The 10,984-nt window shown below is 48.5% G+C and overlaps 1 long non-coding RNA gene across 1 annotated transcript; it reads left to right on the top strand.

Annotated features, from left to right (window-relative positions):
* Positions 1 to 6,322: 6,322 nt before the first annotated feature.
* Positions 6,323 to 9,838, top strand: Gm31342. Its single transcript, XR_384160.3, has 3 exons — positions 6,323 to 6,983; positions 7,340 to 7,560; positions 9,799 to 9,838. It is a non-coding gene; the product is annotated as a predicted gene, 31342 (long non-coding RNA).
* Positions 9,839 to 10,984: the final 1,146 nt, after the last annotated feature.

The raw sequence follows: 10,984 nt of genomic DNA on the forward strand, positions 1-10,984 counted from the left end.
TCACTGTGGGTGTGGGCTTAAGACTCTCACCCCAGTTGCCTGGAAGTCAGTCTTCCACTAGCAGCCTTTGTATGAAGACATAGAACTCTCAGCGCTGCCTGCACCATGCCTGCCTGGATACTGCCATGCTTCCACCTTGATGATAATGGACTGAACCTCTGGACTTGTAAGCCAGCCCCAATTAAATGTTGTTTTTTATAAGACTTGCCTTGGTCATGGTGTCTGTTCACCACAGTAAAACCCTAACTAAGACACAAGGAAAGGGAACAGCAGGCACAAAGGTTGTGAATTAGAAAGTACTCAGCCTGTTGGAGGAATGCAAGAAGACATCGTGGCTAGAGTAAAGTTCATGAGTTCAGGTTTGAGGAGATGAGGTTACAAATGATGTGTGTGTTGATAATAGCATCTGTGAGTTCATGGCACGGGTACACACAGGCCTCTGGGGACCACTAAAAGGACTAGCATTTAGCCCCAAGAAGATGCAATGGCTATCAGTTGCCTGGATCTGTCAAGGGGATTGGATCCCTGGCACGTGGGCTTCTCCACACTAAAGCCAGGAAATATGCTAGGTGAGAATGGAGCAAAGTGGGTACTGTGGCAGGCTCCCAGTGTGGAGTGAGTGATGCATTTTAGCCCTGTGAGATAGCCAGAGCTAGCAGGACATAGCCCTGTAGAGCCTGTGTGGTGTTTGTCTCAATGCTGAGCAGCTCAGAAGCCTCCCAAGGTTAATTATCACAGGAGAGGGCATAAATGCGGTAGAAGCATATTTTGAATTCTAGAAGGTAAGCCTCCCCTGCTGTCACATGCTCTATTATGTCCCTAAGGTGTCATTCTGTCCCCAGGGTTTGAAACAGAAACAAAGGGTTGAGAGCAAGGGGCTGAGTCACTGAACTAGAATTCAATCTTGAATTCCCTTGGCCAGAATTCTGGTTTTATTTCTGCTCAGCTGCAGCTGGGACTTTAAGTTCAGGACCTGGAATGGCTGCACAGGAACAGTCGGGACATCCAGACCCTACCAGGCTCTTAGCACTATTGATTTCCTTATCTTCCCAAGTGATGATGGCTGTTTGAGAAGGTCTCACCAGCCTAGAAAAAGATGCTGCCATTCCAGGGTATTGGTACAGCATAGATCTGTTTTCTGTGCCTGCAATCTAGCTGGTCAGTCATTTCCAAAATGTCTATCTGAAGGCTGGACCTTAGGAGAGATCAGGGCCTAGCCCTGAAGTAGGGAAGGAGATGCACATCACAGACATTACATGGCACTCGCATCTAATCTCCCACAGAACAGGGTGAATGGTGATGAATGTAGGCTCAAAGCAGGCCCTGTCCTTGCCTGAGGGAGGAGGACAATGATGAGGAAGACCTTCCTGGGGACAGGAAAAGACAGCTGGATGAGGATATAAAACACATTCTGGTAGGCAGAAAGAGCTAGGAGAGAGAAAAGAGGTGGAGGTGGAGGAGGCAACACAGGGAAACTAGTGTCCTTCCAATTGCAGGAAGCTTCTGGAAATTTCTTTGAGTGACACACCCAACCTGGAGGTCTCAGGAAGGGCCTGTCCTTTGCTCCATTCCTCCATGTTTAGCACTCACTGCACCTGGCCCATCCCACACAGACTCAACCCCAAACACAGCAAGGGTGCTTCCTCTTCAGCTCTTAAGCTCTTTTGCACACTCAAGTTGGCTCCTGACTTTCTCACCTTGACCCAGGAAGCTCAGCTGCAGTGGTTCTCAGCTGCATGCTAGGACCCTTTAACCCGATTCCAGCAGGGCAGTTGCTGATGCTGGGTGACCTGCACGATATTCCTCAAATAGGAACTGGAACCCTGAGAAGGACACATACACAAGCCCAAAGTCAGGGTTCCTAGTAGTGTCCCTCGTCTCTTGAAGTGTCAAAGAGGCCATCAGCCCTTAGATGCTTTCTCAACACCCCGCATCAACGAAGGCCAAGGCTGACTTTTCAACAGATCGCCTCCTTCTGTCTCTTTAGCCAGGGGTCCTGAGTTCATTTCTGTGCTCTCCTTTCCCCATCTCTGATGAGGTGCACAGATAAAGCATGTGGTATGCTCTGGATGGTTTTGAGTGGTTCTTGCCATTATTCTTTAGGACACGTAGAAATGCAAAGTCTCTGGGCAGTTCTGAGTTCCCTCTGGTGTCTTGTCTCATGGCCCTGAAGCCTTGGAGATTAGGAGCTACTTCACCTGCAAGGAGACAGTGGAGCCCATTAGAAAGCTGACATCTCTACATCAGAGGGCTCACAGCACAATAACTTTTCGTACGCAAGTGACACAGAGCACCTTGCTAACTTGTTCTGGCCTCAGCTAGACCTCTTTGCCAGTGGCTCTCAACCTACCTAATGTTTGCTACCCTTTAGTACAATGCCTCATGCTGTGGTGATCCCCAACCATAAAATTATTTCCATTGATACTTCATAATTGTAATTTCGATAGTGTTGTGAATCGTAATGTAAATATCTAATATGCAAGTATCTGATATGCAACCCCTGTGAAAGGGTCATCCAAACCCCCAAGAGGTTGTGACCCACAGGTTGAAAACCACTGTTGTATGGTGTCTGACAGAGATAGCAGCACATCAGGGCCAAGAAAAGAACAGACCAGCAGGGAGGTCACACTCCCTAATCTCTGGTCATTCCTAGACCATCTCATGCTCTGCACCCCTGACCTCTCCTGAATGTTCTTCTCTGTAACTCAGATTCAAATCCTTCAGGGACTTCCTGGAAGCTTCCCCAAGCTACAGTGACTTCTGGATGTTCCTAAGCTCCACTGACCTTCCACATTGAAGACTTACGTTCTTATTACCTAGCACCATCATTACCGATGGAGAAGGAGCCACCCAAGAGCCAGCCTTATCACAGGCTGGACACCAGAATTATAGTCATTTAGGGTCCTGCTGCTTGCTTCACCTGGAGTCTTCGCTCTGTTTTTAAAACCATTACACTCTGCCAGGCAATACTTTCCCCAGAGCCAGCTAAGTGGAGACCTTAAGATGGTTTTAAATCACAGGTTGGAAACACACAGCAAAGCTGCCGAGGAGAGGGGTAAGGAATTGAAAACGGAAGATGGGGGGAAGGGGCAGAAAACAGAGGAGGAGGGAGATCAAGAGGGAGAGGGAAGAAAGGAGGGGTGGAGAGAGGGATTGAAGGAGGGGTAGAGGAATAGGAGGAAGAAAGGACTGGGGGTAGAAGAAAAGAGGAAGCTTAAAATGTATAGCATCAACAGGGCCTACTGTGGCTGAATATGGACTACAGCCAGCCTGCCAATCAAGTTTTAGAGGGTACATTCTAGGCTGTAACAAGTAGTCCCATTGGGAGATCATCCTATGGAGGGTGTGGGGAACATTTAGAAGCTGTTCACAGGAGGCCAGTGCCCCTGCACAGCAGAGCCAGTCACCCTGGGAGCAGCCCCAGATCAGGACCAGATCTAACTCTAGGAATGGCGTTGACAGGAACTTGGGAGGTGACAGTGGGCAGGCAACAGAGCCTCTGGCTTCTGTTCTGTGAAACAGGACTGGTTATCTTCAGAGACAAGACAGGGATGTCTTGTGTGAAAGTCTAGTGAGCATAGAAACCAGGTAGGAGCCAGGAATGTGGGCAATACTCTGAAAGGAAGAATGAGTGCAGCTAGGGACCAGGTCCCCCACTTGCATGACTGGTGGGGTTTGCTGGGGGACTCCAGGTCTATGAAGTAGGAAGGCACAATGGAATGAGTGAGGGGAGCATGCATAGTGCAAGCAAGGCCAGGGATCTAGGGAGACTGTGGAGAAGTCCGCAAGTGGGAATGTGGCCACAGTCACAAGCTCAGCTTTCTCCTGAGCCTAGAGTCTTCCCATGAATGGCATTACAGGCACATGTTCCTAAGGTTTCTTCAATCAACTCAGGCAGTCTCCAGCCCCAGGGAAACATGGCAGCTCCAGTGACCGAAATGTGGAAGGACTAGAAGATGCAGGCATGACCATATTCAGGCCCCATGACAATTATACACAGACTTGAGAATACCCCACAAGTACATGCTCATATACATATATATGTTATATTTGTATGTATATATCTGCATGTGTACATGCATGTTATATGTATGTGTATACCGTATATGTATAATGCTTGCATGTGCATGCACAGTGTGTGTGTGCACATGCGTGTTGTGCACATGTATGTCACATGACATACTCTCCTTCCTCTTTGATGTCCTCAGAGTCAGGAACACTGCCCTCAAGCACTCACAGGGTTTGTAGCAGCCTTGGCTTGTACCCTGTGGGCAACCGATCCCAGGAGAGCAAAATGCCACCTTCTGCAAACTCAGCAAAGCCTTGGGGACCCTCACTGGGCTGATGGTTTCATAACTGCAGATGGGTGCTCCCAGGGGTCAGAGTCACGGCTGAACTGTGTCCATGCCTCTCCCCTAAATAGAAGTCTATGTTCTCACCCGAGACTAGGAATATGTTACCTTATATAGTAAAAGGACTTTAAACAAGTTTGTTTAAGTTAAGGGTCCTGAGACGAGGGCATTGCCCTGAGTCACCCTGATGGCAACAGTGTGAGGAAATCTGAGGGAAAGAGAAGGGTGACCACAGGTCCAGATGGTGGGTGGAGGAAGGGCATGGAATAGAAGCATGCATGAACCACCAGAAGCTAGAAGCACCTAGCAAGTGGATCCCCACGAAGCCTGAAGAAACAAACTAACACACCTTTTTTTTCTAGAAACACCCCCTTCAGTCAGCTGACCTCTCCAGAGAAGTGAGGTAATACATCTGCATGGGTTTCAGTCACTCACAATGTGGTGGACAACATAAAGGTGAATAAACCCTGCTTATGGCCCCCTTATGCACACCTTCAAGAACCTCTGATGGCCTACCCAAGAGGTGGTGGGCCCTAGGGCAGAGAAAAGGCTGAGCACTGGCCAGTGGGAAGGAGGCTGAAAAGAGTCGTCATATTCTTCATTTAGACGAGGTTCAAGAGCAGGTGAGGCATCAATGGGAGGGAGGTCTTTTTAAAAGAGAGAGTATGATGTAGCTCAGGTAGCCTTGCCATATAGCCAAGGATGACCTTGAATTTCCGATCCTCCTGCGTCTACCTTCAAGTACTGGGATAACAGAATTCCACTACAGTGCCTAGTTTCTGTGATGCTGAGTGAGGATCAAACTCAGGGCTTTGGGCATGCCAGGCAAGCACTCTAGCAACTGAGCTACATCCCAACTCCAAGAAGCTGGGTAATCTCTTGGGAGTGGATATTAACCAGGGAGGAATGGGAGGATGTCTTGGTCTCTGAGTGGATCTGAGATGCCCACAAATGTCAAATAGCTTCCCACCACCCTTGAGTTCTTTTCTCTGTGCCAGTCATCCTCTAAACAGATGACTGTGGGGAAAAAATAGCAGAAAAGGCTTTCTCAGCCTTCTTCCGTCTGTGCTCTCCCCTAGTTGCTGATTGAATGTTCAGGGACTTCCTGTGCAGAGGAGCCTGGGATATACCTTAGGTGGGCAGCACATGGGAACTGTTGGACTGGTTTGTAGCAACCTGCACTGGTCTGGTGGTCTCCTCATCCTCTCTGCCACCTAAGAAGTGTTAGGCCCAGGAAGAAGTTAGGGCCCAGCCCAGGGTCAAGACAAGTAGGCAAATAAATATGTCAAGGAATAAAATGATGGATGACCATACGCCAGCTAGATGGGAGCACGTTCTGTGTCATACAAACGGGGAGGTGGTGTTCCCATGTCCTTTTGGCTGAGCACCCACGTGGCAGGGAAGGAGCATAAAGAGGTATTATCAGCCTCCAAATCCTACTGAGATGGGAGGTGGCAGGGGTCACTGGCAGGCTATCTTCTCATCCGTGCTGGCCCCTTCCCACATAGAGTGCTTTGCCTTCTGCATGGCTTGTGTCCCAGGTCCCCAGAGAGAGAGGCACAGACAGTTAAGGACTGTTTGAAGATCTGCAAGAAACCACAGGAAGAACAAGAATGGAGAGCCTTGCCCATGTCTCTCCTTTTCAGGGGCCCTGTAATAGAGACTTTCTCTCTTGTGGATTCAACTCTAGAAAGAGCAGGGGGCGCGGTGTGGGTTCAGCTCTAGAACCTCAAGGGGGCCCTTGGCTGCTACTCTGGGATATGTGTATTCTTTCCTCTGTCCCTGCTTCGCGGCTACCTTCCCAAGCTGGAGAAGTGGAAGGCTGCGGTCTGAAGATCCAGGAGGGCGGTGGCTCCTCCGGCAGCCACGCCCACTTCAAGAGAGATGTGCTGCAGCTCACACCCTCCCAGAAATCACTAGGCCGGAAGTGGACTGAGCTTGGCCAGATCCACAATGGGCGGTGGTAGGGGGAGGGCTGGAACGTGCAGCCTGACACCTGCACCCTAGAAGTTTGTACACGGACAAGGCAGCCGCTCTTTCTTCTCAGCAGGGGCTTGGGAAACTCCTCCCTTCTCAACTCTCTCCCTCTCTATAAGCTTAATCAAGGCCACTGAGCTGAAGCCCCTGCAAAGTGAAAGTAACCTGCCTTGCCCGTAGTAGTTTTGCATAGCTACGTGAGACAACTGCTTCTCACCGCCCCCGCCATCCTCGCTTCCCCCTTCCTCCCTATCCCCCCCTCCACCCCGTGCTGCTGGCTGGGGTGTTAGGGTGAATCACTGTCCGACTCAGATCCCTCTTGCCCATTTTAGAGAAAGAAAGCTGAGGTAAAGAAAAGGGAGGTGAAATTGAGGGAGTAAAGACACCATAATCTTGACATGTGGCAAAGGAATTGAATTTGTAACTTTGTTTCAGCCAAATCTATTACATTCCAGAAACTGAGCTACCATGACTGCTAAGTAGGTACATTTCAGTATATATATAGGACATATAGGGTCCCACACCCTTCTTCTCAAGTTCAGATAAGTACGTTAACACAGCCAGGAACTGGAAACCAACAGAGATGGGATTTGAAGCCTGCTATTCTGAGGCTGGATTCTGGAAGTTTCCTCCATCAGTGAACTACTGTCAAAGGTATAGGATGTGCGGTTTTTGCTCCGGTCTGGCTCTCCTCGCTCAGCGCTTAGACTGCCTTTGCGTCTGGGTACCGGGATGCCCCTGGGGAATGGTGGGCTTAGGACGCTGACTGCCAGGTGGAGGAACTGCTGAGAGCGGTGCGGGTGGGGGTGGGGTGGGGAGAGATCTAGATAAACTGCCGCTAGATGAGAGATTCCCAGAGCTCCACATGCTGCAGAGAGGAAATTATCAGGACTAGTCATAGGACTTGGGGAGAGGCTAGGCTGTACAATGCTGGCTCAACAAGGTGTTTGGGGTGGGGTTGGAGTCTAGGCCAAGAACTCCGGAACGTTACCACTCTGCCATTCTTCCAGGGAAGGGCCCCACACACAAGGTAGCTGGAAGCAAGGATTCCTCTGTGGAGCTGAAGGTGCATGGGAAAACCCCCACCCAGGACAGCCATCCAGTTTCCCTCATGACTGAGTACTTGGTAGCCAGAGAATGATGGGCCCACTGCTTAGTTCTTAAAACTGCAGCAGACAGCAACACACCCCCACCTTGTCAACAACGTTTCAATGAAAGTCACAGCCACAGGGTAAGTGCTAGGCAGGTACCTCTGCCTTCTCTCCTGTCCCGTTTTCAGAGAGGGTAAATTCTCTAGAGGGGAAACAGCTTCTGTTTTTAAATACTGATTCATTTTGGAGAAAGCTAAAAAAAAAATAGTTTTAGGAAGCTGGAGAGAGAACTCAGTGGGTTCTAGTGCTTGTTGCAAATCCATAAAGACCCGAGTTCAAATCTCTAGCAGGGTGTGGCTGGACAGGACACCCGAAGTCCCCACAACCAATGTCCTCCTCTGGCCTCTGCATGGGGATACCTCCGTGCAGCACCCGCCTACACACACACACACACACACACACACACCCCATTTCAGTCTAGTGGAGTGGTTCTTGAACTCATAAGGTAGAAGCAGAAGATTCAGGAATTCAAGGCCATCCTTCACTGCATAGTGAGTTTGACGCCAAAACTATAGCTTGCCTCTACTCCCAGACCAAAAAAAGCAACAGGAAAGAGATTTATTTAGAGAAGGAGCAGACCTCAGGTAGAAGCCACCCACGCTCTTCCTGGCATGCCCTCCTGGGTTCCCTGATTCACCACTGACACCGTCGTCTCACAGTTACTTTTGTATAAAATGTGAATTGATGTGACTGGCAGTCTCTTTCCTCCCTTCAGAAAATAGGCTTCCGGAGAAGGGATGTTCTGGACTCCTGCTAACCATAGAAACTGCAGGGTCCAGATTGTATCTGGTACATAGTAGGCAGTCCGTAAATTTCTGTTTGATGAGTGAATGATAGCTGCTGTCACAGTAATAACAGTGCGAAGAACTGACTAAAGAGAGAAGAGCAGGCAGGGTGTCTGGGGAGGGGCTCCACACAGACAATGTCAAAGAAAGAGTCACCTAGTAAGGAGAACAGTCTGTGAAGCCACTCTCAGTAGGTTTGTAAGATGTCACCCATGATGACCCACAGCTTGGTAGCTGTGGCAGCTGTTGGCACCAGTGACTTCCTGCCTTTTCCTGTGTACCAGGCACCAATCCCTGCGTCTCTCCGCCCTGCTCCTCAGTCCCTGTTTGAACTGGAAAAATGGTTATTGGTTCACCGCTCGAGAATACGATCACTACCACAATTTAAAGCCGAATTTGAAGCAAACTTTAATTAAATACATGCCAGGAAGATGGACTCTGGCCAGGTCTACCCCTTGGTTCCCAGGAAAATGGTCACAAATCACTTTTTTTTTTTTTTGCTGGGACTTAAAAGGTAAAACCCATAATTCACCACATTTCCCACCAGGTCCAATCAAGGGCAAGCATACATCTTGATGTATTTCCTGCCCTTGTACCTTCTGCCACATTCGATCAAGCAAATCTGGTGCAGACAGGTCAAACAAATGTAGGGACAACAGGAATGTATTCTTCACTACAAACAGAACTCATCTCATAACCTGCCAGGCATATTTCGCCTGTTTTGGTCTCCTGGATACTCAAAACTCATCACTGCAAAGATCTGGAACCTTTCAGAGTCAGAGTGGAAGGGCACCCCAAGAGGCAGGGTGCAGTAGTGCTGCCTGCTTTTGGTGGATGCAGAGGCCCAGTAGGCACAGCTCAGGCCACCTGGGCCAATTGAGCCAGACCCTCTCCATAAGTGTATCACTGTGTTGGTCAGTGTTCCAGAGCCAGGAAAGGCCATGTTACATCCTCCAACATCACATTCTAATTGAGTGATCTTGATCCATAAGAGTCCCTATTCAGATATTGGCTTTCTACAAGTTCTGGCACACATGAGCATATATATGTGGGTGAACACACACACACACACACACACACACACACACACACACACACACACACAAGGTATGTTGGTATGTTTTGCCTAATGTGGTTAATATGAATATTCATGATTTACATGCAAAATCCCCCTTTCTAGATTTAGCCTGTTTCATATTGAATCTGGAATGTAGAATGTTCCCCCTAAAGGTTCATGTGTTGAAAACTTGGGCAGCAGATGGGAGTGTCATTCAGTGGTTGGTCGGAATGTCAAGATGTGTGTCTAGTTAGAGGATGTATATAAGCCCTTGAAAGGAATCTCTCTGTCTTTGTCTCTGTCTCTGTCTGTGTATATGTGTGTGTATGTGTGTGTGTATGTATGTATGTGTGTGTGTGTGTGTTTGCACAAATGGAGATTGGAGAATGTCTTAGTTAGAGTTTTACTGCTGTGAACAGACACCGTGACTAAGCCAACTCTTATAAGGACAACATTTAATTGGGGCTGGTTTACAGGTTCAGAGGTTCAGTCCAGTATCATCAAGGAGAGAACATGGCAGCATCCAGGCAGGCATGGTGCAGGAGGAGCTGAGAGTCCTACATCTTCATCTGAAGGCTGCTAGCAGAATACTGACTTCCAGGCAGCTAGGAATAAGGTACTAAAACTCACGCCTAGAGTGGCACACCTACTCCAACAAGGCCACACCTCCAAATAGTGCCACTCCCTAGGCCAAGCATATACAAACCACTATAGAGGATAACCTTAGGTGTTGGTCTTAACCTTTTGACTTATCTGAAGCAGTTTCTTCCTTTCATTGTGTGCACCAGGCTTGTTGTACCACAGTTTCCAGTGATTGTCTCTGCCTCCCACATCTCTGTAGGAGTGCTGAGATTAGCAGTAGGAACTACTACATCCGATTTTATATAGGTTTGGGGGATTAGAACTCAGATCTTCACAGTTGTTGTTAATCCCACTGGTCAAGAATAAGACCACTGTGTTTGAGCCAAATCTGAAACAAGCTTTAATTAAATACTGGCTGGGATGGTGGACTCCGGTCAGGTTTGTTACTGGGCTCCCAGAAAATGATAACAAGTGTAGGTAGCTATTCCAGAGTGAGGAGGGGATGTGAAAGGGTCCATGTGGAGGTCAGAGGTTGATACCCAGTGTCTTGTGTGGCTCGCCACCTTTTTTTTTTCCCCTTTGAGGCAGAGTCTTTCACTAAATCTGGAGCACAACAATTCAATGAGACTATCTGCCAGAAAGCACCAGGAGTGCCTCTGTCTTTGATTCCTCAGATCTACAATTACAGGGGTGCCACACCCAGCTTTTTTGGGGATGCTCAGAATTCCAACCGAAGTCTTCATATTTGTACAGCAAGCCCCTTGCTGTCTGAGCCATCTCCCCCGCATCTTAAATGCTTTTATGTCCCAGCCACAGTTATACTCCCTAACACACAAATGAGCCATCACAACCCCATTTCTCTTTATATCAGTGCTTCTCAGCCTTCCAATGCTGCAACCCTTTAATATGGTTCCTTAGACTGTGGTGGCCCCAACCATAACATTATTTCATTATTACTTCGTACCTGTGTCCTGCCATTTGCCCCATAGCTAGAATGACTCCTACCAGTACTGAAAAATGCCCTGGTGGCCCGTCATCTTCCTGGCAACCAGGAGGACAGAGAGGGTCCAATCATGAAAC

Source organism: Mus musculus, chromosome 15, assembly GCF_000001635.26.
Source record: "Mus musculus strain C57BL/6J chromosome 15, GRCm38.p6 C57BL/6J".
NCBI lineage: Eukaryota > Metazoa > Chordata > Mammalia > Rodentia > Muridae > Mus > Mus musculus.